Here is a 26,911-nt window from a genome sequence, read left to right on the forward strand (position 1 = left end):
AAAAGATTGATTGTGCTACATAAGATGAGTTAAACTAAAACATTTAATGATTTAATGTGGGGCAGTGGGCAGTTCTGACAGCCAGAGTCCAGTACAGCAGTCACCTTGGAACCCCCTGAGACCCAATGAGCATTTCCTCATAAGGGACAATAGGAGTTCGGTGGTAGCTCTGAGATCAATGGCTCAGATTTCAGCCCAGACCCCTCTCAGCTGCCCCTGCAGGAGATGTGTGCTCTATCAGGCAGACAATGCCTCAAACTCCCAGCATTCTAGCTGGATCTACACCCAGTCATTTGACCACAAGCCAGGCATGCCATGCCTCATACAATAAAAGGGGTGGTTTGCCCCTCCTCACTCTCTTACTTCCTCTCACTCTCCTGCTTTCTTACTCTTCTCTCCATCACTTTTACTTCCTCACTCTCTTACTCTCTCTTGTTCTCATTCTTGTTCTCTTACTTTCCCTCTCTCTTGTTCTCTTATTCTCTTTCTCCCTCCTCACTCTTACTCACTCTCTTACTTCCTCACTCTCTTACTCTTCTACTCTTTTCTCTAACTCTTACTCTCTCACCTTCTTGCTCTCTTAATTCTCTCACTCTTACTTCCTCTTGCCCTCTTGCTCTTTCTCTCCTCTCTCTGCTCTTTGTTCTCTTCTCTGGCTTTCTCTCCTCTCTCTCTCTCTCTTTCCTCTCTTTTTTCCTCTCTACTCATCCAGCATATTTCTCCTTCCTACAATAAAATAACTCATTCATAGATTGCCTCCTTTTAATTAAAGCACCATGCAGCAGACAGGTCAGCCCTGGGGGAGAGAGAGAGAGACCTGGGCCTCAGCAGCAGGGAAAGAGAGATAGCCAGGCCTCCTGCTTTTGGAATGACAAGTGGAGGATGAATGCTGGCAAACAGATCTTAGCTCTGCACTAACACAACAGCTGCACTGCTGCTCTTTCCCCAAGCCTTTGATTCTTAGTTCCTAGACCCTGGCGGCATCCAGTGGTGCCTGCGTTGCCCAGTGTCTGGAATCTTAAGTCCCTGGCCACCAAGCAGGCCAAGGGACCCCTCCCATCACCTGTCTGTACCTCCACCTCCTGAGGAGTGGGACACAGTTGCCCATCCCACCCCACCCCAGGACTGAGGTAAAGTACACAGACAGGGTCTTTGCACTTGCCTGGTCAGAGGTCTGTGGCACAAGTGTAAAGTTACTCTCCTATGAACCATTTGTTCCTTTGCTGCCTGGGTGATTGCACCCAGCAGTTTCCCTGTGGTAGTGCTGTTGTAAAGAGAGTGCATCTGCTCTCGAGGGGGCAGGGTGCCCTGTGGAGAGCTCCACAGAAGAAAAAGCACTCTGTGCCCAGAGAAACTCAGCATAGCCCCCATGACATACAAACGAGCAGACATCATAAACCGAGAGTAAACCAGCTCAAAAACTGGGCATTCCTTTCTCTCCTTTCTCTCTCCATCTCTGGGAAAAGCAGGCTGCACAGACTTCTTGGCTCTGCCTCCCTTTGTGTCCTCCAAAACAGCATGAACTTCTAATCTTTACCCCTCCTCCAGACCTCCTTGCTACCTCTGAGCCCTGAGTTCCACCTACCTCTCAGCTAATTTACAGCACAGGCTAACAGACTGCAGCTTCAGCTAAAAGCCCTTCAACCCTTAAACTTTTTCAAGGTTAAAACTTTATCTCTTGCTTTTCAAGGAAAAATAAATGGCAATACCTAGCCTGCTTGCTGCACACACAGCCTACCCATCTAAGCCAGCCAAAACTGCTGCACCAGAGGTTTTTATTCACTTGTACCCCTTAAATTTCACTTTTCAACCAAAAATTTTCTTGCTTTCCATTTGAAGGTTTATTTTTCTTCTTAATATCAGTGATGTATATTCAAAAGTTTTCAACTTGCTTGTTTTCTTAAGTCACCTAATCTACTTTCACAGGTCAAATCAGCTACCATCATTCAGTCCTTAATCAACAACCAGTTTCCTTTCACAGACAAACTGTTACTGCCTATGCCAGAGACATAATTTTTTCCCACAGCCACACGAAGCAGACTTTAAAGATTGCTTCCAGGCCTAAATGCCCCACAAACCCTTGCTTTCTAACGTCCTAACAATGCTCCCAAACATTGCAGACATTCTTCTGCTAGGGTCCTGCTCTTTTGTCATAATTATTCTATAGGTTCACTTCCATGAGGGAAGACAGTGTCTGCAGCTACAAGATCCATCAGAGACCATTCAGTCTCCTGGAGTCTGCAGACATAGCAGCAATAGATCCATCAGAGACCATGCTGTCTCCTGAGGCCTGCAAAGAACAGGACAGCCTTCTTCCAGATGCCTCATTTGACTGAAAGTTCCCTAGACATGCGCTGAACCAAACAGAGGACAGACAACAGACTTGGGACCTTCCAGCTACAGATGAACTTTCTTGCCAAGCTAAATGGCTACCGAACTTGAGGGAAGTTATGTGATAGTAAGGAAAACATAATGTCTATCTAGATTTCATTAATTGGTGTTCAAAACTGATGGTTTTACCTTCAAACTGTATTATCCATGGAAAATTGATTCTATAATCTCTTGTCTTGTCTACCTTCCTCACCCTCTGACTTAACTGTGTTACTCCTCTGTCCTATGATTTCTTCTGATACTTCCACCCACCCAAAATGTTCACGACAAATGACACAATCACTCCAAAGCCTCTATACTTATTCCAACATAGTAGATACTTATTCTAATGATATCTCTCTTTTAAAAAACATAAAAAAGGAGAGATGTGGGGCATTGGGCAGTTCTGACAGCCAGAGTCCAATAGAGCAGCCGCCTCAGGACCCCAGAGACCCACTGAGCATGTGCTCATAAGGAACTGTAGGGGTACAGTGATAGCTCTGAGATCAATGGCTCAGATTTTAGCCCAGACCTCTCACAGCTGCCCCTGCAGGAGATGTGTGCTTTATCAGGCAGACAATGCCTCAAACTCCCAGCATTCTAGCTGGACCTTATACCCAGTCATCTGACCACAAGCCAGGCATGTCATACCCCATACAATCAAAGGGGTGGTTTACCCCCTCCTCACTCTCTAACTTCCTCTCACTCTCTTGCTTTCTTACTTCTTTCCTCTCACTCTTACCTCTCACTCTCTTGCTCTCTCTCTCCTCTCTGCTCTTTGTTCTCTTCTCTGTCTTCCTCCCTCTCCTTCTTTTCTCTCTCTCTCCTTCCTCTCCTTTCTTTCTCTCTACTCAACCAGTATATTTCTCCCACCTACAATAAAATAACTCATTCATACATTGCCTCTTTTTTAATTAAGGCGCTGTGCAGCAACCAAGCCAGCCCTGGAGGAGAGAGAGAGACCCGGGCCTCAACAGTAGGCTCTCTGCCACCAGAGAAAGAGAGAGAGCCTCAGCCAGGCAGGCAGGCTGCAGCCCAAGCCCCCTGCATTTGGAACGACAATTTAATGCTCTAGAATTAGATTAGGCTACCCAAATTTTCTTATCAAAGGAAAAAGAAATCCCAGATAAGTGTCTATCTACTAATTACCCTGCATCTTTTCTGTATAATTTTCTTCTGTGTATTAACATAGTAAATGATCCTTTCACACACACAAAAAAATGAATTAACCTTTTCAGGTACAAGAATTTCTGACTATGTTTCCATTCATTAGAGAAATATGATGAATCCTGTTTAAAAAGCCTTCATTCACCATATAAAAATATCTCATAAAGTTACAGAGAATGGGTTGAGAGTCATCTCACTACAAATAACAGATGTTATTGCAAGGATACCCTTTGACTGGAAAGTCCTTATGAGAATGATTGTCATCTTTTCACAATAGAGTCTATGTCATCAGCAATGGATGGATTGGATGAAGGCCTGTGCACTAATATTCATAAGCAAAAGCAGGAACTCTAACAAACAACTACTTACTATAATTAGTTTTTCTGGAAAGGAAAGTGCCATGCAGTGGCTCAACAGTTTGCCAGTCCAAGTGGTTAACAGTCATGGCAGCCAAGCTGCTCTAAGTTCATGAAATACAGATTCTGATATTAATACCTCTGTAGGCTTTTTTCCTCTATATCAGACAAATATCTACAGAGCTTTTTATGACTTTGTTGATTAACTACACTAAGCTATAGAAAGGCAGATAGATAATACAGAAGCTGCTGCTACCATCTTTAACAACTTATGAAAATGCATTTTTTTTTGTAAAAAAAACCTTGATTCTGAAATTGCTAACCTTTTGTACAGTATTGATGATTTCATAAAAGCATGCCAAATGTTGTCAGAGAGGAGCATAAAGCTTGGATTCTGTCCATATTCTTGTGCATCCTATGTGTTTCAAATGTAGCAGAAAGGACCATTTATTAAAACAATGTAAAAAACTTTTATATTCAGGTTCAAAGTAAAAACACCTTCCTCTAAAATATCTGGAAAATATAAAACTCATTTTCCATGTTCCAGTCGATGTCCATCTATAACTGATGACAAACACAATCCAAATTCAGGAAACAAAACAATGAACATGAAAGGTGGCTGATGACAGCATTGGGCCTCTTATATCCCCAGTTCAGAATACCATAGATCTGGCCCAAATGCTATCTGAGCAGGAGCCCAACCTGTTGCCACAGTGGCAGACCCTACACCCTGAAGATTCCAAGAGCATTTTATGCAACTCCATCTCTAACCCTAAAACAAGAGATTAAATTACTACAATTGATAGCAACTAATGACCAGATATGTTGATAACAACAGATATAAAATTAGATTCAATAGAAGAGGTAAAGTGACTCCCCACAGACCTTTGGAGACCCTTTTCAACAAACTGCCTTTGTTTGCTTTAGGGAAATCGAATTGGTCTATGAAAGAGGCTTTTGTTTTCTCACAGGTTGTTGACTTGAATTTAATAGCCAAATTCATATAGTTTGCTCACAGACACTCAAGCAACAGTTACAATCTCTTAGGTTTAAAAGACATTTATATTATAATGCATTGACACAGTTAATCAATTTTTGTTTTATTAAAGAAGCATGTTAATGGAAAGGATCATTGATAAGTGTTATAGACAAGAGTATTCTGAATCAATATCTCTTCTTTCTCAAATAGCATTTTAAAAAGTTCACAAAGACCATATAAGACTGCTTAACAAAGCAATATTCCAAGGTCTTGCTTCTTCTGAGCAAGTCTTCAAGCTAGTCTTCTCCGTCATCTCATTCATGGAGAAGCATCTGCTCCTCCAGGGTTTCTGACACACTCAAGATGTGGTTATAACACTGTGTTCCACACAGTAATAGACTGCAAGGTCCTCAAAACCAGTGGTACTGGTTTTGACAGCACGAAGGGATTTGACAGGCTGCTGAGCTCCATGTAGGCTGTGCTGGAGGATTTTTCTGCAGTCAGTGTGGCCTTGCCCTTGAACTTCTGAGCATAGTCAGCAGCACCATTGCCAGGATACATTATTCCAACCCACTCAAGTTTGTGTCCAATTCTCTGCTTCTCCAAGTCCACCTAGTAGTTGGTGAAGGTATAGCCAGAAGCCCTGCAAGACACCTTCACTGAGGCTCCAGGCCTCAGCATCTCAGCTCTAGACTGCTGCAGCTGGACCTGGGAGTGGACACCTGTAAAGAGAACAGCAGACTGAATGTCAGTGTCACTTGAATGAATGTCCCATTTTCAAATCTGGAACTTGGGAGCACTTACCTGCAACTACTACTGCCAGTAAGAATATGATCCACAGGCATGGGGAGGGGGGAGGCAACAGGGGTTTGTTTTGGTTGTTTTTGTTTGTTTCTTTGTTTTTTGGAGGGGAAACTGGGAATGGATAAATTTACATGTAAATAAAGAAAATATCTAATAAAAAGAATATAAAAAAAAAAGAGAATATGATCCAGCTCTGTTTCATGGTGAGGACCTTGTGTGCTCAATGACTGTTGAGAAGACAGTGATCATATGTTGTTGTTTGGTGTAGTTACTCCTCTATTTCTCACCATAGACTCACATGATTTGCATATTAATGAGTGAGGCTCACGTTTATATAAGGACCTAGTCCAGCTGGAGACAAATAAGGCAGTGGACATTTCTGTCAGATAGCAGGATACTTAGGGACAAATCCTAGGTAATCCAGAGACTGCCCCACCTGGGAATCCTTCCCATATTCAATCACCAAACCCAGACACTATTACGGATGCCAGCAAGTGCTGGTTGACAGGAGCCTGATATAGCTGTCTCTTGAGAGGATGTGCAAGTGCCTGACTAATACAGAAGTAGAGGCTCACAGCTATCCATTGGACTGAGTACAGGGTCCCCAATGAAGGAGCTAGAGAAAGGACTAGTACCCTCAGAGTTCCCAGGGATTAAACCACCAACCAAAGGGTACACATGGTGGGACTCATGGCTCCAGTTGCATATGTAGCGGAGGATGACCAAGTCAGTCATCAACGAGAGGCAACGCCCTTGGTCCTGTGAAGGTTCTATACTACAGTGTAGGGAAATGCAAGGAAAAAAAGTATCCTTTCCTGAGACCTATGCAAACAAACTGTGTGGATGTAATATCAAAGCATAATCTCTCAATTTTAAAAATGTAATGCCAACCTGAGATATTTTTCCTCTTGGTGAAAAAAAATTGATTTTAAGGTGGTGGTAGTGATGAGAATAATAGTTGATAGAAATTTCAAAAACTCCAAAATTATGAGAATTTTCAATCCTATTTCATATACGTGAAAATAATACTGCATTTTCCAGCAAGTTGTCTACTAAAATGTTACATGAATGCCTACAAGAAGTTCAAATGTCTCAGAAATGTGTGCACACAAATGGTTATTTATGCAGAACATTCTACAAGAACTAAACTACTGAAGCAAACTACATGTCCTTCAGCAAATAATTTGATAAAGAAAAGATAGAATATAAATAGTACAACCTATGATTTTCATTTATAAGAAATAAGTAACTTATATCACTTTTTGAAAAATATATGCATTTGATAACTTAATTAAATAAATTAAGACTGTCTAAGAAACACAGATAATTGTGTGAGAATCTCATTTGTAGTTCTTTGATATTACATAGCTAGATACAAATGTGTAGTGATGGAGAAATGAAACTAACTGAATGAAAATGCAAAATAGGGTCTGGAGAGATGGCTCAGTGGTTACGAGCACTAAATGCTCTTCCAGAGATCTTGAATTCAATTTCTAGCAACCATATGATAAAGGGGTTCTGATGCCCTCTTCTGGTGTGTCTGAAGACAGCTACACTGTATTCATATACATAATAAATAAATACATAAAGTAAAGAATAAAAGTGACAAATAGTAATGGTAGGAGCAAGAATAGGATAAACTGAGTATTACATAAGTACAGTATACTATACACACACACACACACACGTGTGTGTGTGTGTGAATATATTAAACATATGTATTGTTATTTTATTTTTAAGTAATCTTTTGCTTATTCTTTGTAATTTTCATTCATACCGGCAATATATTATGATCATACCCATTAATGCTACCTCATTCAAGTTCTTCTGTGACCTTCCAAACAACAGGTTTCTTTCTCAAAATTTGGATCTCGTTTTTTATTGATAACTCAATAAGTCTAATTAATGCTATCTATATGCATGTGGGTGGAGGTCAAGTAGTAGTTCATAGGCAACCTCCAAGCAACCACTTACAAACAAAAGTGATTGTACCTCTCCAGCAGTCATCTGATGGCTGTAGCCCCTCAGTTTTGTGTGAACCCTTGGAAATTCTTCCATGTTTGATTTTTTAATGGTAATCTTTGTTGAATAGTAGGGGCAGGGCATACATATACTAAATTCTACATGTGCCTCTTCAGAGGAAAAGTTATGGAGCTCAGATCTCTTCTACAATGTAAGTCCCAGGCATCAAACTGATATTGTCAAGTTTCCAGTAGACATCATTACTGATTTGCTATTGGGCAGGCTCTCATGCTATTATTTTGTCATCTTGCTCCATTTGTTCAGGACTCATGCTGATGAATATAGCTGTTGTGCATTCATGTGTACATGAATGTCCATGTCAAGTCCTGAGATGACATTTCATGACTATCCACCCCACATTCTGGACCTTATGTTCTTGTGATGGTCCTTGAGTGTCATGGGAAGGTTGATAAAAGTGATTCATCTGTGGCTGAGTATTTGTCAATCATTCTCAACACTTTAACTAATCATGAATGTCTGCATAAGTCATTATACACTGCACACATGAAACTTTGTGATCAAGGTTGAGAGCAGCACAAATTTATTATATAAATATAAATATTTACAATGCAAATTTGCAAGTTGACCATTAGCAATACAACTAATATCTACTAGGGCCTATGCAATCTCTAGCCATGGGCCTTTGGCAATGTTTACATGGGATAAAGTGTTTTCTATGGAACAGGCCACAAATACAATTAGAAAGAAGTTGGTCACTGCTTATCAATCAGGCACCAGTGGGTACATTTTCCCTAAAGGCTGATATTATAAATTACAGTGTCTGTTACTGCATAAGATAACTGATATCTTTTCTCTCCCTAAAGGTTGCATAACATTAGGAAACTTAGCCAGCAGGGAAAATTTCCTGTTCAGTTCAATGTTGGTTTATATATGCCCTGCAACCAAAGTCCTTAGCTGTTTAGAAAAGGCAGATTAAAACAATGTTAAAGTTTGACTTTACCCCAGTTACAATAACCATCAAGAAAACAAATAAACACAAATTCTGGCATGGGTGTGGGCAAAGAGAAATCCTTATTTACTGATGATGTGAGTGTAACCTATTGTAGTGACTTTGGAAAATCAGTTTGCAGTTTCTTCAACAACTAAGATACAGAACTGTAATATGTCCCAAGTATATACTCCCCAAACATATAGTTAAATGACTACTCATCTTTTACAGAGACACATACACATTCATTTTCATTCATGCTCTATTCACAATTGACAAAGTAGAATCAATCCGGATGTTTAACTACAAACAAATGGATAATAAAATGTGGAAAATATCAACAAAAATGTTTTTCAACGTCAAAACTATGAAATATGTCAAAATTATGAAATATTCTGGTGAATAGATGGAACTGGGAAATTATACTGAGTGATGTCACCCAGGTTGAGAAATACGAATGTTTCATATTCTCACTCACATATGCTTTCAGATTTTAATGTTTTGTTCTATATGTTAAGTTTAAATGTTTATATTTTTGTTTTAATATTAAGTTTTAAATGATAAAAGATAAGAAAAGGTTCACTAGGTTTTGAGGTATTAAGGGAATGAATGTTGAAGAACAACAGTATGTTCAGCAAGCCAAAAAGGGATATGGGGATTAGTAATGATGCAAAGTAGTTACATACTTAGACATGCTTGGTGAATGAAACAAGCCCCAACTAGCTCCAACAACTTCATGGAGCAAAGTTCCAACCACTTTACATACATATACATGCATACAGTTGATAGATGTACCAAAGCTCCAACAATTTTACCTGTATGCACACATGCCTTTTGGGGATAGATTAAGCAATCTTCCAACAAGTTTAAAATTTCTCCCATAGCTTATATGTCCCAGCACAATCTTACAAGTAGTATAAAAATTACAATGTGATTACAGTCTATTTTTATTTAAGGAAAAGTTACAATGAGTAAATGTAAGAAAAAAATATTGTCCCTAATACCATCACATGATCAAATGTTTTATTTGGATGGAATATGAATGAAGACAAGCAAATTATTCCCAAGAAACCACATATGTTTGTAAATAAGCAACTTGTTGTATAAGTTAACAAAGTATAAGCAAGGTTATTTTCTTAGCTAGTTTTTCTTATTGGTAAGCTTTAATTTGTGGTTATGCCCCAGTATAGGGGAATGTCAGGGTGGGGAGGTGTGAGTGCGTGGGTGGATAGGGGAGCACGCTCATAGAAGCAGGGGGTGGGGGAGTTGGAAAGGGGTTTCTGGAGGGAAAACCAGGAATGTGGATAACATTTAAATATAAATAAATAAAATATCCAATAAAAATTAAGGACAGGAAAAATTATTTTATGATTTATCTTGTTTTTTGTTTTGTTTTTGATTTTTTTTGAGACAGGGTTTCTCTGTGTAGCTCTGGCTGTCCTGGAACTCACTCTGTAGACCAGACTGGCCTCAAACTCAGAAATTCGCCTGCCTCTGCCTCCCAAGTGCTGGGATTAAAGGTGTGCGCCACCACCGCCTGGCTATGATTTATCTTAAAAAGGAATTGTATGATAATCATTCAAGAGTCACAAATCTAAACTATTCTATAAAAACAACTAGTCATTCCTACTATAAATACTTAGGGTGTACATTACTAACTTACATATTTTTTCATTATTCATATCAGGAAGCTGAGAGAAAAAATGGGCACAATAAATTAATCGTGACCTTGATCACAAGCCCAGGTTTAGTAAGAAAGATTTGTTAGCCAGTGCTGGTTGGGCTGCTGTTGTTCTCATCTTCTGACTTTAAAAATATCAATTGCTCAGTAATCAAAAGTGTGCCATTCTGACCACCAAATTCTTCCCTAAGATATTCTACTTCAAAGTCACTAGCAAATAATGCATTACACACTATTGTGTGAAATGTGTATGCAAATATTCCTGAAAATAAGGTACTTTATGACTGGCATAAAGTACGTCAAATACTCACAGAAGTTACTTAGTGTATTTAGAACTTTGTTAGAAACGCTCTTGTTTTTTTCTACAAGACCCACCTTTTTTGCTTAAGTTGTTTAAACAAACAGTATATGTGAATACTAAAAGAAATTCTCTTCTGATTATTTTCACAGAGAATACACACATGTCACTAGCAAAAACATCTTAACCTATCTTTACTAACAATCTTTAACTCCAAATAATTTCTGAGGATGGTGGTCATTACTAACAATCTACATCTTTATGTTCTCTATGAGCAAGGTGGATGAATCGTTAATCTGTCCCAGCAGCACTACTGGAAATAGTTCAATCACTAATATTGTATGTACCTGTTATATTGCCCAGTGAGGTACTGGAAAACCCTTAAGAGTTTCTTACATTTCATAGATTATAAGGGGTGTGATGTTAGGTCAGCAAGGAAAGAAAAATTCCACAACAGCATGAAGTTCTGAGGGCACAAATAGGCTCTGCCTCTCTGAAGAGTTCCCATGTGGCTAACTGGTTGGCCACATTCAATTAGTTCCAAAACTATCCTGCCATTCCTCCTTTTTTTCCTTTTGAGATTGCTTTCTGTTTTTTTTTCTTTTTTTCCTTTTTATTAGATATTTTCTTTATTTACATGTAAATTTCTCCTTTCCCAGTTTCCCCTCCAAAAAACAAAGAAATAAACAAAAACAACAAAAACAAACCCCTGTTGCCTCCCCCCTCCCCATGCCTGCCACCCCACCCTCTCCCACTTATTGGCCCTGGCATTCCCCTACACTGGGGCACAGAACCTTCACAGGGCCGAGGTCCTCTCCTCCTATTGATGATTGAATTTGCAAACCTCTACTATACACATGCTGCCAGAACAATCACACCCCTCCATGTGCAGACCTTGGTTAGTGGTTGAGACTCTGGGAGCTCTGAGGGTACTAGTTAGTTCATATTGTTGTTCATTCTAAGGGGCTGCAAACCCCTCAGTTCTATTGGTCCTTTCTCTAACTCCTTCACTGAGGACCCTGTACTCAGTTCAATGGATGATTGTGAGCCTCTACATCTGTGTTAGTCAGGTACTGTCAGAGCCTCTCAGGAGATAGCTATATTTAGGCTGGTTTGCCCTTCCTTCAGTCTCTGTTCCATAGTTAATCTCTGCAACTCCTTCTGTGGAGATAAATCCAGATATTAATCCATGGGATATCTGGATACCAAGAAGAAATGAACATATATAAATATAGATAAAGGAAAAGTAGAAGAGGAGATACTGAAGAAAGAAAGGTTTAAAAGTAAAGTGCTGTTGGAAAATAGAGAAATGATGGTTTGTAAATTGAAGGTCATAAGAAAGCTATATTGGTATTCAGAATCTTGCAATGTAAGCAAAAATATAATTTTTGATTATATAGAAAGCACATGGCATGAGAATAGCAAGGAGATACTACAATAAAAAATTAATGAAGTATTGTATGAAGAGAGATAAAAATTACAATATTATTTATATTACAAACTTCTTAAAATGAAAAGTTGATAGTTATCTAGTCTTATTTGTGTTGACTTCCAGTTCACAGGATTAAACCCTCTACTCATTATAGAGGAAAATTACTGATTAAAATTCATGGTTCTAGATAAACTTACATTGGTATTTCAGCTTTATTTCTGGATTAGATAATATCTCTAATGATTTACTTCGTATTCCAATGTGGTGAGATGCTGATGAGTTATCATGGGTAGCAATGAGTTGCAGTGGTTTCCTGCTTAAGCAGAATGGGTTTACATAGACATATAATCCTAGTGTCCATCCACTAAATTCTGAGCACTGAGAGATTGTGGAGAGATGATATGAGCTGTTTCTAAATTAATCTAATGTCAACATCACAAGGTGTGCTGATGTGGTACAAGCTCTGTAAAACTGTGCAACAATATTACTTGAATACATTCATATTTTGATTTCTAACATTCTATCAGACAGCTTCTACTATGCTTACTGTTTATCCTACTCCTTTGTATATTTACTGTTTTCATTTATCATAGATGCTTCAGAACTTCCATCTATAATTGTTTTGTATCTGTTGATATTTTTACATCATTTAAGGGGTTGAGTACTCCTTGCACTATCCATAGTCCTCCTGCAGGAAGGACCACCTCTCCACAATTTGGTTCTTTAACAGATTGATATGCCATAGATTCCTTAGCGGGCCGACATTTTAGCTGCATGAAGAAACTTATGGATATATCTTTGGAAATATCTGAGGTCTCTTCTTGCAAGTTTGTCTGGAAGAAATTACAATCTACACAGCACATTCTGCAGGGACAATGCTATCCATCAGTGTGTTGAATTACTATTCTTGGAAGTTCCAGACTGCCAGAATTTCTGAGATGGTTTGTAAAACTTAGGCCCATACCCTTTACCTCAAATGAATGGGACATCTAGCAAAAAACTTAAATCGATTGTAAGCATCAGAAATTAAATTCCAGTCTCCAAAATGTAATTATTAATGGAGGCCCTCACTGTACCTGTGGAATTCATTCAGTTTCAAGTTACTAAGTTCATAGTTCTCCATGATGATCAATATATATACATTCTGCTTGGAGAAACACATGTATGTGCTTTGGGAATTCATTGGTATTTTGTGCTGCATTTTTAATTCTGCACACAGTTGCATAGAATTGAAAAGGGATTTACACTTGACAAAGGCAGTCCTAGAATCCTACCATCCATTAATCACTTAGCATTTAGATTTCTCATGAAAAGCATCTCTCTGCTGTAGGCACATGCAAAATCAGTCACTGTTGTTTCCAGATATATTTCTCAATGACTAAAATCCTGGAGATCTCAAAGCCATATATGTATTTATGATTCTTGTTGTTTAGCTATTTATACAAACCATGCAGTCTTCAGCAAAGCACTGACCCTGACTATGACAATCATGTATCCAAAAGACTGTAGAAGATTGTCTTTTGTCACTGTAGGTAAATGTTCTATAACAGATTTCTCATTATAAGGCAGGGTATTAAGAGTGGTGAAGATTATGAATAAGGAATCAGTGATCAACTGTTATTCTCTGAAACTCCAATTAAGATCTCATGTATATGAACTAGGTTCATCAATGAATTTTGTTAACAGTAATTCAACAGCAGTGTTGATCATCTCCAATGAATTAGATATTGATTTAATATATGATTAAACACTACTGCTCTAGGATATTGATCCAATACTGTTAGATACATGTGTTTACATAAACATGAAGAGTGGATCAACATTATTTCTTGAATAAAAGGTGACTAGGAAAAATGGTAATGTGAAGAGCATTGATTCTTAGTCCTCTTGTTCCTTTCCTCAATACTTAACCACCAGTTTTGATCAAGTCTTCAGGTTACTCTTCTCTCTCACCTTAGGTCCTGGGAGCCTTCACTTTTTTGACACATCTCAGATGTGTGCTTTAATGCCCTCTTGCTTAGAAATAGATTACAGAGTACTTAGGTGTTAGTCTGTTAAGCTCCATGTAGGCTGTGTTGAACATTGTGTCTATACAATTTGTTTCCCTTAACTGGTGCTTCAATTCATGCATTTTTCTATCAATGACCTTGCTATCAGCTTTTCAAAGAAAAAGCTGAGATTGTATAAGAAGACATGGACCATTAGATTCTCCTGTTTTTGAACAACCTTAAGAAGTGTGAACCTATATGGGAACAGAAAATTGCTCTCTGAAGGGCTTTGGTGCAGAGGAAAGATGTTTTGTGGACTGATTATCAGATAGAAAACCTTATATCAACTTGATAACAATTCTTGATCACTATTGTATATTTTAAATTTGTTTAAACAAGTCTCAGTTTACTGAAAGAATAATATTAATAATCATTGGCAACCATGTTTCATATTGAGTATTTTGAAAACACAATGATATCACTGTTATCATGGATTACCATATTGAGAACTAAATTCCTTCAGATAATTTACCTGTCATCTCACATACCACAAATTACCATGTAGAAACATAAGAACTTGAAAGTGGAATTCAATATTTGTGTGTCAACACTCCCAAATTTTTCTATATAAAATAAAACAATATAGCAAAGGCTGAAAATTTTATAAGTGCATTCTATATGTTATTATGTGAAAATCACACCAGAAAAGTTTGACTTGAGGCAAAGATAAAGCTTGTTTCATAATCATATGAGTATCGCATATGTAAGACAATAAGGCTACTACAAAAGTTATAAAATACCTTTCATCATGGAATGAAAATGAACCATATACATCAGATATACAAGGTTATACACTGTAAATGGTTTGAATGTAACTCCAAGTTTGTCTGAAAGATTGCTGTGTTGGAAAAATGGTCCTTACCATCTTGCTAAGAATTTTAGACTGAGGCCCAGATTAACTAAAGATACATACTGTGCTCAGAAAAAAAATGATGCATTTTTTTGTGGGACCCTAATTAGGTCTCAGCACTGACAAGTTTCAGACAGCAAGCTTGATGCTCCTCCCTCCAATCATTCTCACCATTTATCATTCCATCTCACACATACTTCTGGTGTATCACCAAGTACTTCAACAGAGCAAGCACTACTGTTGACCCCTGAACCTCAACACCTTGATGATAAATAAGTCTCTCTCTTTTTTCATAAAGCACAGAGTTTCAAATTTTTTAATCCAAAAGAAAACTGTTAATTACCAACTTTATATAAAGAGGTCTCATCATTAGATAGTAGAATGGAGCCTGATAGGAACTCAGAGGGACCAATATGCATGATTCAAATTTCTATAAATCATTTGATGTTTATATGTGGGAAATAGCAAAGGATCCGCTGCACATAGGAAACTACAAAGAGATGCAACATGAAGGTAAAGCTGAGGTTTTGACATAAGCCCTCCCTTTCTTTCCTCACACTTGGTCTGATGTTACTCTCTGGATCGTTGTGGTTATCAGGATGGGAATGCCTCTCACATTTGTGCTGGAATCTTGTGCCTAAGTTTACACTGATGTTCTTCCATGATGTCTCCCACAGTAATATTAGCATGTCTTCAACAATCACAGGTGAGATGCAAAGAACAGGTTCTTTGACATGACTATAAATGGTGAAAACTTTTAAGATTTGCACTAACCAATTTACTCTAATCCTAATGTGTCATTCTGACCTTTCCTTAGTGGAATGATTGAGCATCACTAATGGCCAGTACTGTTGCTCTTATACAATGAGAAGACCTGACACTGTCATCTGCAACTGTAATTAAACTAATTGTCAATGTACATGTGAATAAGAATGATCAGAAAATTTCAGTCATGTGCAGAAACAATCAACCCACGGAGCCAAGAGTGGTAGCAAGGATACTCGCATTTGGATGCTGTCATTAACCATGTAAGACCAAGCAACAATCACACGATCCAGAAAAAGAGTATGTGTATCACAGAGGACACAGCACAACAGATCAGAAACTGGGTTTCCACTGGTCAAGAAGAATTTTTCCCATGAAGCTGGAATAAATAGAAAGAATTTTTCTGAATCTAAAAATTGAAATTAACACAGGTTAGCAAGCATGTGGTCAATCCTTACCAGGACACAGATATTCATTTCTTCATTTATATTGATGCAGCAACCCACACTGCAGTGGCAAATTAACTACTTTTCTGTTGCTTTGATAATGATTGACTTATAGAAGAAAGAGTTTATTCTGGCTTAGAGGTCATCTCCAAGTCCCTACTAAAGAGGGCTACCCGTGCTGGATTACTTCAAATGGAAAGGGTTGTTTCTTCCACAGTTGGGGAATGAAGAGGCAAATGCAGCCTTCCCAAATCTGTACAGTATTCTCAGTCAGATGATTTCTCAGTGGCAGAAACAGGAAGAGCAAGATCACATTACAAGTTAGGAAGTTGAGAGATGGAGACCTAAATTTGGTTTTTACTCTAATGCAGAATCCAGGGCTTCCATCATCTTTAATTTATGGTTTCATCTTTATTCTTGGTTATTACTAATTTTTTCTTGGCTGTGGTCTCTAGATGAGTTCATTACACTGCTAAAACCCATGTCAGTGTGTTGTCAATTGTGATTTTTCTTTTCTTTTCTTTTCTTTTTTTGTTTTAAATTTCTTCTTATGCAGCATCACAAAGTACTGTCTTGGCTGTGGATATCCTATGGATTATTGATGTTTATGTGCAGTGTCTTTGCCTCAAGTCTCCCTGAATTCTGTGTAAGGCACCTGCAGCAAAAAGACAGTGTCTGTAGGCTTAGGTGATGGTTTGCTGACCCTCTCAAAGTCCTGTTTCTGTGAAAGTATATAAATAGACTCAGTAGTACGAGATTTTTATGAATATAAGTGATTACAGAGGCTACTACAGAAGACCATAAGATGCCTTGCAAACAGTGATGCCTAAAATATGAAGACTTTGGAGATGCCATGCCTGTGAAGAACAACTTCAGACTGCTTCAGGTGCCCTGAGAGGTCACCGCCCTGAGAACACTCTATTCTTTCTCCATTCCAGGGCTTCCTTCATCTTCAATTCATGGTTTCAGCTGTGTTCTTGGTTACTACTATCTCCTTCCTGGCGGTAGTGTCCAGGTAAGTTCATTACACTGCGAAAAACATGTTAGTGTGTCATCAATTTTTATTTCCTTTGAATATTTATATTTACTTCTAATACAGCAGCAACATGGAGTAAGGAGACATTTTCCTCTCTAAGTTTGAAATTCTTATAAAGATGTTGTTTACTTCCAGGTTTGGCTTGTTCTTCTCCTGCACTTAAGTCCTGGGAACTTACATCCTGGCAACCATATTTCACCTGACACGTCTGCATCTAAATTGAGATTCAAGTCACAAATGTAGATGTAGCAATCAATAGATTATCTTCTTTGCTTTTAAAGTTTTTTTTAAAAAAGATTTATTTATTTATTATATGCAAATATACTGTAGCTGTCTTCAGACACATCAGAAGAGGGCATCATATCTCATTACATACGGTTGTAAGTCGCCATGTGGTTTCTGGGATTTTAACTTAGGACCTTTGGAAGAACAGTCAGTACTCTTAACTGCTGAGCCATCTCTCAAGCCCTAGATTATCTTCTTATAATTTTTTCTTTTTCTTAAAGTTTTCTTCCTGCTTTTTTTCCAGTGATGATTTTGTATTTAATTTTTTTGTTGCTTTTATTATTATTATTTTTTAACATTTTTGTTCTAACATACCAGTGAGCATCTATAAATACTTACTTCTTGGATATGAGTCTTTTATCTTTAAATACTCACATTTGTTGTCAGACACCTAGACACATGTACTGCAGGCATGATTGTCTATGAACATATTTTGCCTTCAGTGGCTGCTTGTCAGACCAAACTTGGCCAGCACAATTGTGTCTTTCACCTTTATAAAATCTATTATAAACTTTATAAACAGATCTCTGGACAGTTTGTGTCTTTCATCTTTCTACACTTTATTGTGAGGTCACAGATCCCTGGACTGTTTGTGTCTTTCATCTTTCTGCACTCTATTGTGAGGTCATAGATCCCTGGACTGTTTATCTCCTCTGACAGATGTTGTTTCTAACACATGGATTCATAATTGGTTTTAGAAGCACTTAGTGTATATTGATATATATTATAATAGCAGGAGGTTTATAAGAAGTTAGAGATGTTATATATGGATCCCTCTCTCTTTCATAGAACTGATCTGTTACTCCACTACCAGGAATATTATGGATGACCAGCGATCTGTTTTCTATCATTCTCACACCTACCCACATATTACAAGCCAAGTGGTTTTCAATGTTCTTAATACTGTGACACTTTAATAGAGTTCCTCATTTTGTGGTAATCTTCAGCCATAAAATTCATTTTGTTGTGACTTCATAACTCTAATTTTGTTACTGTTATGAATCATAGTGTAAATATTACATATAGAGATGTTTTTAGGCAACTCCTGTGAAAACATAGTTACAAGCCCAAAGAGGTCACAAATCAGAGGTTGAAAACTGCAGTCCTAGTAAAAGACATAGGGCAGAATGTTTTCTCTGTTACTGGTTGGACTTAGCAGGGCCATCTTCCTCTCAGGGTTTCTGACACCCTCAGAATGTGGTTTTGACACTGTCTCTTGCTCAGTAATACATATCCTCATTCTTGAGGCTGCTAATTTGCAAATACATAGTGCTGACAGAGGTGTCCACAGGAAAGACAAATCATCCTATGAAATCTTTAGAATATTTTGCCTTCCTAGTCTTACTTTTGATCCAACTCATTCACTTCAGGCACTTTTCTGGTGCCTGTTTCACCTAGTTCATTCCATAGCCTGTGAAGGCATACTCGGAAGCCTTGCAGGAGATCCTCCCTGACTTTCCAGGCTAATTCAGCTCAGATTTGCAGCAGCTGGATCTTGTGCCTGGGCACCTGTGGTGAGAATACAAGGAGGTGAGGGTTCTTGGAATTTCCTTGAATTTTCTCTGTAGCTATGGATTCTGTGCTCTTACTCTGGGCAGTGCTTTACTGGAAGCACTTACTCCCTGCTTTATGATATTGGCGGTCAGTGTTTCTCTGAGGCTAATAGGGATATTTCATTGCTGTGTGTGTCAGGAGACCCTCAGATTTCTACCCTAAAGGCTTCTATAGTTTTATATATGACTGCAGGTCCATAATACACTCTGAATTAAACCTGTTATACAATCTGACATAAGATATTTCTGGCCCTAGGTAGCTGAACCCATGCCTTTCATTCTCCTAGTGCTCAAGTTCTTACCAGTGCAGAAGAGACAGATTTCTACTAGTGGCTTTCAGATCAAGGTGTACAACTCTCAGCTCCTTCTAGAACACCATGTCTTCCTGAAGGCTGTCATGCTTCCCTGCATGATAAAGGAATGAACCTCTGAATCTGTAAGCCAGGCCCAATCAAATGTTATCATTTATAAAAGTTACCTTCATCATGGTCTTTCTTCACAGAAAAAAACTTTAACAAAAACAGAAAAATAGATAACATAGGTAACAACAATTACAGAATAATAGGTCATTAATTTGAAACAGAAGAAGGAGATTTATATGAGATGTTTTGAGGGAGGAAAGGAAAGGGGGAAACATCATATTATAATATATGTTCTAATACTATAATCTCAAAACATATAAAATTTAAAATATTATATCATTAGATTCACTAAGTGAAAAAAAAATTTTTTTCATGACAGGGTTTCCATGTGTAGTTTTGATGGATCCAGAACTCTCTCTGTAGACCATGCTGATCTAAAGCTCACAAATAACTGCCTGCCTCTACCTCCCTAGTGCTAGTATTAAAGGTTTGTGCCACCACTTCACTGGCTGAAATTTTACCACAATATTTAAAGTTATTAACAATAAGAAAATTCAACCATGATGTATGGAAATTCCCTATAGTATTTGTTAAATCTTTATGTAATCCTAAAACTATTCCAAAATAAAATATTTAAAACGTATTCCTTATCCACCACAGGTGGAGTGATCATTCTGTTTAGTCCAGATATTTCTCAGTTCTAAACTCTATTGTATCTGTTTCAGCAGAGTTTCCCATTATCTCTGCTGGATATTGCAAACACCTAACTTGGTAAATATTTCCATTCCATTCTTGTCTGTAGGTCTCTCTCTCTCTCTCTCTCTCTCTCCCTCTCCCTCTCCCTCTCCCTCTCCCTCTCCCTCTCCATCTCCCTCTCCCTCTCCCTCTCCCTCTCCCTCTCTCTCTCTCTCTCTCTCTCTCTCTCTCTCTCTCTCTCTCTTTCTTACACACACTCACTGTACGTGCACTCTGTGTGTGTGTGTGTCTGTGTGTGTGTGTACACGTGTGCACAGAGTCTAGAAGTGGGCATTAGTTCCTCTCAAGTTGAGGTATATGTAAGCTGTTGAACATGGGAATAGAGAATCAAGTCAGGACCTCTGCAAGAGGTGCAAACTTACTTAATTGCTGAGACATTACCTCAGCACTATTGACCTTTTCTCACTCTGTAATTGGGCTGCCTTCCGTTGTTTCTACTAGTTTTTTATTAGATATTTTCTTTATTTACATGTCATACAATATCTCCTTTCCCAAGTTCCCCTCCAAAAAAACCATAAAAACAAAACAAAAACAAAAACAAAAACAAAACAAATCCCTGTTCCCTCCACCTCCCCCTGCTCACCACCCCACCCTCTCCTGCTTACTGGCCCTGGCATTCTCCTACACTGGGGCATAGTACCTTCACAGGGCCAAGGGCCCACTGATGACTGACTTGGCCATCCTCTACTATACATATGCTGCTGGAGCCATGAGTCCCACCATTGTACTCTTTGGTTGGTGGTTTAGTCCCTGGGAACTCTGAGGGTAGTATTTATTTCATATTGTTGTTAATCCTAAGGGGCTACAAGCCCTTCAGCTCCTTGGGTCCTTTATCTAGCTCCTTCATTGGGGACTCTGTACTCAGTCCAATGGATTGCTGTGAGCCTCTACTTCTGTATTAGTAGGGTACTGTCAGAGCCTTTCAGGAGACATCTATATTAGGTTCCTGTCAGCCAGCACTTTCTGGCATCCACAATAATGTCTGGATTTGATGACTGAATATGGTAAGTTTTCCCAGGTGGAACAGTCTCTGTATTGTCTTTCCTTCAGTTTCTGCTCCATAGTTAGAATGGATACAGAAAATATGGTACATCTACACAATGGAGTACTACTCAGCTATTAAAAACAATTAATTTATAAAATTCTTAGGGAAATGGATGGATCTGGAGAATATTATCCTGAGTGAGGTAACCCAATCTCAAAAGAACATACATGATACACTAGTTTTTATAAGCACTGATTTTAGGGAATCTTGGGTGTCTATTTCCTGCTTGCTGTTTATGCCATTTCCTGAAGCCTCAGAGTTTGGTTATTGTACATTTTTTTAAACCAGAAAAGAAACAATAGAACCTTTATTAGAAATGGTTTTGCTGGTAGCTAAATCCAAAGATGCTATATTTTTAATAACCTTACCTGTTCTCACTTTTTCCTCCCCTGTTCTAGAGTCAGACGACTCAGCCAGACCCAGAAAAAAAAAGGTTTTTAGGACACTAGAAATAACCATATATGAATCTGGAATAAGGAGTTGTTCATTTTGATATCTGAGTCCACAATCAACAAGTTAAAGCATCACCTTACCACTGATCAAAATGATTTGTATTAAAATAGATGAGATAATCAGCTTGAGACAGGAACAGCTATTTCTGTTCTCAGAGGCTGACTGGCTCAGTTACATGCATCTCACTATAGATGGAAAGCTACTCCTGAGAAAGTGGTCTCACCTTCCCAGATCTCCTGTCCCTGGGTTACAAGGCCACTATGCTCCCCCTGCTGGTTCTGAGAGCTCCTGCAGGAAGGTTTGTGTCTAAGTTCACAATGAAGGCTTCTCACTGTGCCTTGTACAGTAATAAATGGCAGAGTCTTCAGCCCTTAAGTTGTTCATTTGCAGGTAGACACTACTTTTGGAATCATCTCTTGAGATAGTGAACCTGCCTTTCACAGACTCTGCATAATATGTTGCATAATTATTAGCTTTGTTTCTAATTTGAGCAACCCACTCCAGCCCCTTCTCTGGAGACTGGCGGACCCACTCCATCCAGTAGTCACTGAAAGTAAATCCAGAGGCTGCACAAGAGAGTTTCATGGATCCTCCAGGTTGCACCAAGCCTCCTCCAGACTCCACCAGCTTCACCTCACTCTGGACCCCTGCAAACACAGAGAATCTTGTCAGTAAGCAATCACAATATTCAGTGTCGCCTCATTCTCATCCACTCACACACTCAATATCTCTTATTATCTATGAATTACCTTTTAAAAGAACAACAATAAAAACATAGCTCAGTCTCAAGTCCATGGTGAAAGTTCTGTGTCCCTGTTGATCACTGAAGGGAAAGACTTATGAGTCCAGAGTTAGGTGTCTCTGTCAGAGCTTCTAGACTCAGGGCTGTTTTTCATAAGCAGAGGGGAGAATTATTTGCATTTCTCTGTGCTATATCTTCAGCTCAGGGTGGGAGCCTTAGAGGACTCAATTAATAATGCAGATGTCTGAGAAATAATAAAAGTCAAAGTGGCATTATAGTATCAAAGTATCATTTAATATCCTGGGATTGTACCTCCATTGATTTTGTGTATGCCCAAGCCCACTGTTTATTCCCAGCATTGCATTGATATGTAAGAGGTGGACACAGGAGAATCATTTTTAAGTCATACATGTGCTATTTGAGCTGTGTCTCAAAAAAGATAAGTATATAGAAAAATAGAAGAACTTTCATTTAGTGTGCATTTCCAGTTCTATATAATAATATAAAATTGCAACCTCACTTTATTGTGCTTTATACATGAAAACTCATGGTGTCTTGGCAGAAACATAAAACAAGTTCATAGGGAAACTAGAGAAGAAAAAACTTAAATGTCATAATTTTGGGAGAGTTTTAAAAGCTTCACTGAGCAATGGCTGCCTACATTCAATTTAAGTAGCAAAATGTGGCTGAAGCCATACTTGAGTGTTACAGTGCAGCATGTATAAAGCTCAAAATTTTATCATAGACCTTTATAAAATAAATGGGAATTTTACTTGAGATTATTTCTTGATTCAAAATCTTTACACACACTGAAGGTTTGTGTGTATTGCTTAGTTCTTCCAATGCTGAGCTTCTCCATTCACCATATAGGCCACCTCCTTTCCATCACAAAGGCATGCGCAGCTGCTTTGTGACCTCTCTAATGCACTAGGTAAGGCTATTTATGCAGCACCATGTACTTCTGTTCTGATGATCCTCAAGGACTTGTCTTTCTTTCATCAACAGCTAAGTCTGCTCTTTCTCATAGACAGGACCCACCTGGCCCCTTTAAAACTTGCCTTTCCAGCACTATCAGGTAGTCCAGCCTCTTCCTCACCCACAGCCTTCTCTCTTCCTGTGAACTCCTTCACCTTCCTCTCATGTTGTCTTTGGTCTTTCCTACATTTTAAGTATTCTTGTTCATGGGCTTGCTTCTCTGAACTATTGAAGACACATTGCTTTTCATTTCTCCAGACTATTGCCTCTAAGTGCTGACAGACTTCCTGGTGTTGCCAGTATCTTTCACCCTCATGCCTTTAAATGTGCTTGCATTTTCCATGCTATAAGATGCCTTTCCCACCTCTTATCTCATTTGCCTTGTGTCTCCTGACTCTGATCAGTGCCACAAGTACATCCAGTGAAGCTGTACTCCAAGTTAGTCTACTCAACTTGAAGAGACACACAAGACAGCAAGGCATAAAAGGACAAGCAATTGGTATTCTGCTCCTTTGATGGTGTCTGTTCATGTAAACAGTAACCCTGGATACTAGTTCCACTAAAGAAAATAGTCACCTTTGCATGACTTAGTCACCACCTGAATTAGATACACATACACACAAATAGAACAAAGATGATTTCAACACAGGAAACTCAACAAACCATTTCAAATATGTGAATCTCTGATGCAAAGTTTTAATTACAACTGATTCCACTAAAATTGAGAATATCATTGCAAATTACTATGAAAACTTACACTCTGAAAAGCTACATAAACTGGACAAAACAGAACTTGTAATATTATATTACCTACCAAAATTAAGTCCTCAAGGTATATATAATGGAAAGAGATGAATTTTAAATGAAATCAATGCTGTTCTTTTATTTTGTTTTGTTTTTTTAGACAGGTTTTCTCTGTATAGCCCTGGCTGTCCTGGAACTCACTCTGTAGACCAGGCTGGCCTCGCCTCCCAAGTGCTGGAAGCATTAACTTAATGAAAGCTCAGAAATAGTGGATGTCACTGGTAAATCTGTCAGACTTCCAAGGAAGATTCTCAGTTCTTCTTAACTTCACACATATCATAGGAAATAACAGATTGCTTCCAAATTTATTCCATGACTACTGTATTATGTTGGTACCAAAGCTAGGAAGAGACACTAAAAAAAAGAAAAAAAAAGACTACACTTCAATTGATTTGATGAATATAGATACCAAAGTTCCTAACAAATTGCTTGCAATTCAGCTTCAGGAACCCCTTAAAGAGATGGCATATTATGTCCAGGTAGACTTTTGTAGAAAGACAAATTTGGTACATATATTACAAAATCATACTTATGCAGAGATGACTCGGAAATTTTCAACATACCTTCTGAAAAAGTATCTGGACTCATTATGAATGAGTGTAATGAACAACAAATAGTCAAGTCTATGTAGAACAAGATTATGACTAAAAGTATATTCAATGAAGACAAACTGAAAAAATATCCTCTAAAATCAGGAACAAAACAAAAATACACTTTCTATTTCTTTATTCAGTGCAGTGTTTGTGATATTAGTACAGCAGGTAGACAAGACAAAAGAATGAAGTAAGCAAGAAAAGGATGGGAAGAAGTCAAATTACCCTTATTTTCGCAGAACATAATGCTTTATTTTGAGAACACTACTAAATGTACCAAAAAACCTTTTGGACTTAAGAAATATGGTAAAGTTTCAGAACACAAGTGCTAGTGCACAAACAAATGAAACATAAATAGCAAAACAACAAGCTCTCCCTATTCCAAAATAACCAATCAAATAGTAATGATCTCCAAAGATAATTACATAGTTATTGTAAGGTACAGAACATACTTAACAACCCAGGACCACTTGATTATGTTCAATGAGTAGGAAAAACACTATAAACCAGGAAGTCTCACCTGATTACAAGAGATGGATGATTCAGGCTCCTTTTACCCCATGACTGGGAATCTTAGCTAGAGTCACCCTCAATGCATCCTGTGTATTTCCATTGCACTAGTTTTATAACTCATCCCAGAGATTCCCATGAATCAAGTTGCTGCTCCCAGTACTTCCACTGTCTTTCCTCCCCAACCCATCAATACCTAATCCCTCCTGTTTCCACTCCCATGCCACCTCACAATCCCCTCTCTATGTCTACCTGCAATGCCTATTCTATTTCCCTTTCCCAGTGAGAGTCTTCCTCATTACTTAGCTTCTCTGGGTAGTTGGATGGTAGCATGGTTATCCTTTACTTCATGGATATCATTTACTTATAAAGTAGCACACACTATGTAGGGTTATGGTGGTCCCACATGTGCTCTGCCACAGACTCAGATAATCTGGGAGGCAGGACTCCAAAAGTGACTCTGCTAATCCCACACTGTTACTGGACAACCATTGGGTCATAGGGAAGATCCAGAATACAACTCCTGGGGTGGGGAAGCACAGTCTGAGGCATGGGACAGCTGGAGATGGCTCAGTGGTCTCCGGGCATGCAATGACATCAAGGGTCATCTGTTTCACAGGCTCTTGGGCAGTCCGGCACCAATGGATGCCATGGAAGAGCTGAGAATACAGTGAGGGCCCAGGGACTGGACTAGTCCTATGCCAGGGGGGAAAAGAGGGCAGATCCAGTTGATTCCTTGGGGAAAGTCCTTGGCTCCATGGCAGTGGTGGGCTTGAGTTTGGACTTGGTCCCAGCTGTGGCTGGGAGCGCAGAGAGGCCATGTACAGTAGATTAGACAGCAGCTCTATAGGCAAAGGCTTTCTCAATGGTTCCCCACAGCAGATCCTGATGAAAAGAGGCAGTCCATGGCTTTAAGACATTTATTGTCATGGCAGAGAGTGGATGAGTAAAACCATTTCCCACTTCTCAGGGCAGGCATAAGGTTAAATACATTTTGCAGGGAGAATTGTCTGGGCAGGAGAGTTTATTGGATAAGTCATTCAGGCCTTTAGATACCTCATTAAAATAGAGGTCTGTCTTGAGCGTATAAGACCACAGATAACATCCTCTAAGTGTGGAGGAGGTTGGGGAATTGCCTTTACATGACTGAAGGCCACAAATCTATGAGGAGCCACTGCTCTTGGCAGGAGCCTAGTATGTGGGAACCAGGCAAAGATCCTACCCTCTCTTCAGGATCACTGTTGTTTGTGCCTTAGCTCAAAGGGAACCTGGCAAATTTCCATTGTCCCACAGTACCATGCTTGTCGTTCTGAGTCTGGGTTATCTCACCCATGATATTTTCTAGCCCCATCCCATTTGAGTGTAAATTTTATAATCTTATTGTTTTTTAATAACTGAGTAATATATCACATTTTATTTATCCATTAATTAGCTGAGGGCCATCTAGGTTGTATCCAGGGTCTGTCTATTACAAATGAAGTTTCTATGAATATAGTTGATCATGTGTTCTTGTGTTATGGTGGAGCATACTTTGGGTATATTCCCAAGTGTGATATAGATTGGTCTTAAGGATTCCCACTTTTCTGAGACATCACCATGTTTATTTCCATAGTGGCTATAAAAATTTACA

General features: G+C 38.6%; 2 gene segments (V, D, J or C); both read right to left on the reverse strand.

Moving 5' to 3' along the window:
- Nucleotides 1–26,911, reverse strand: part of LOC116080189 — a 1,139,691-nt gene that overhangs the window by 888,744 nt on the left and 224,036 nt on the right.
- LOC116080186 overlaps nt 1–26,911 on the reverse strand; it is a 1,015,034-nt gene that overhangs the window by 784,825 nt on the left and 203,298 nt on the right.

The sequence above is a fragment of the Mastomys coucha genome, unplaced genomic scaffold (genome assembly GCF_008632895.1).
Source record: "Mastomys coucha isolate ucsf_1 unplaced genomic scaffold, UCSF_Mcou_1 pScaffold6, whole genome shotgun sequence".
In the NCBI taxonomy this organism is placed as follows: domain Eukaryota; kingdom Metazoa; phylum Chordata; class Mammalia; order Rodentia; family Muridae; genus Mastomys; species Mastomys coucha.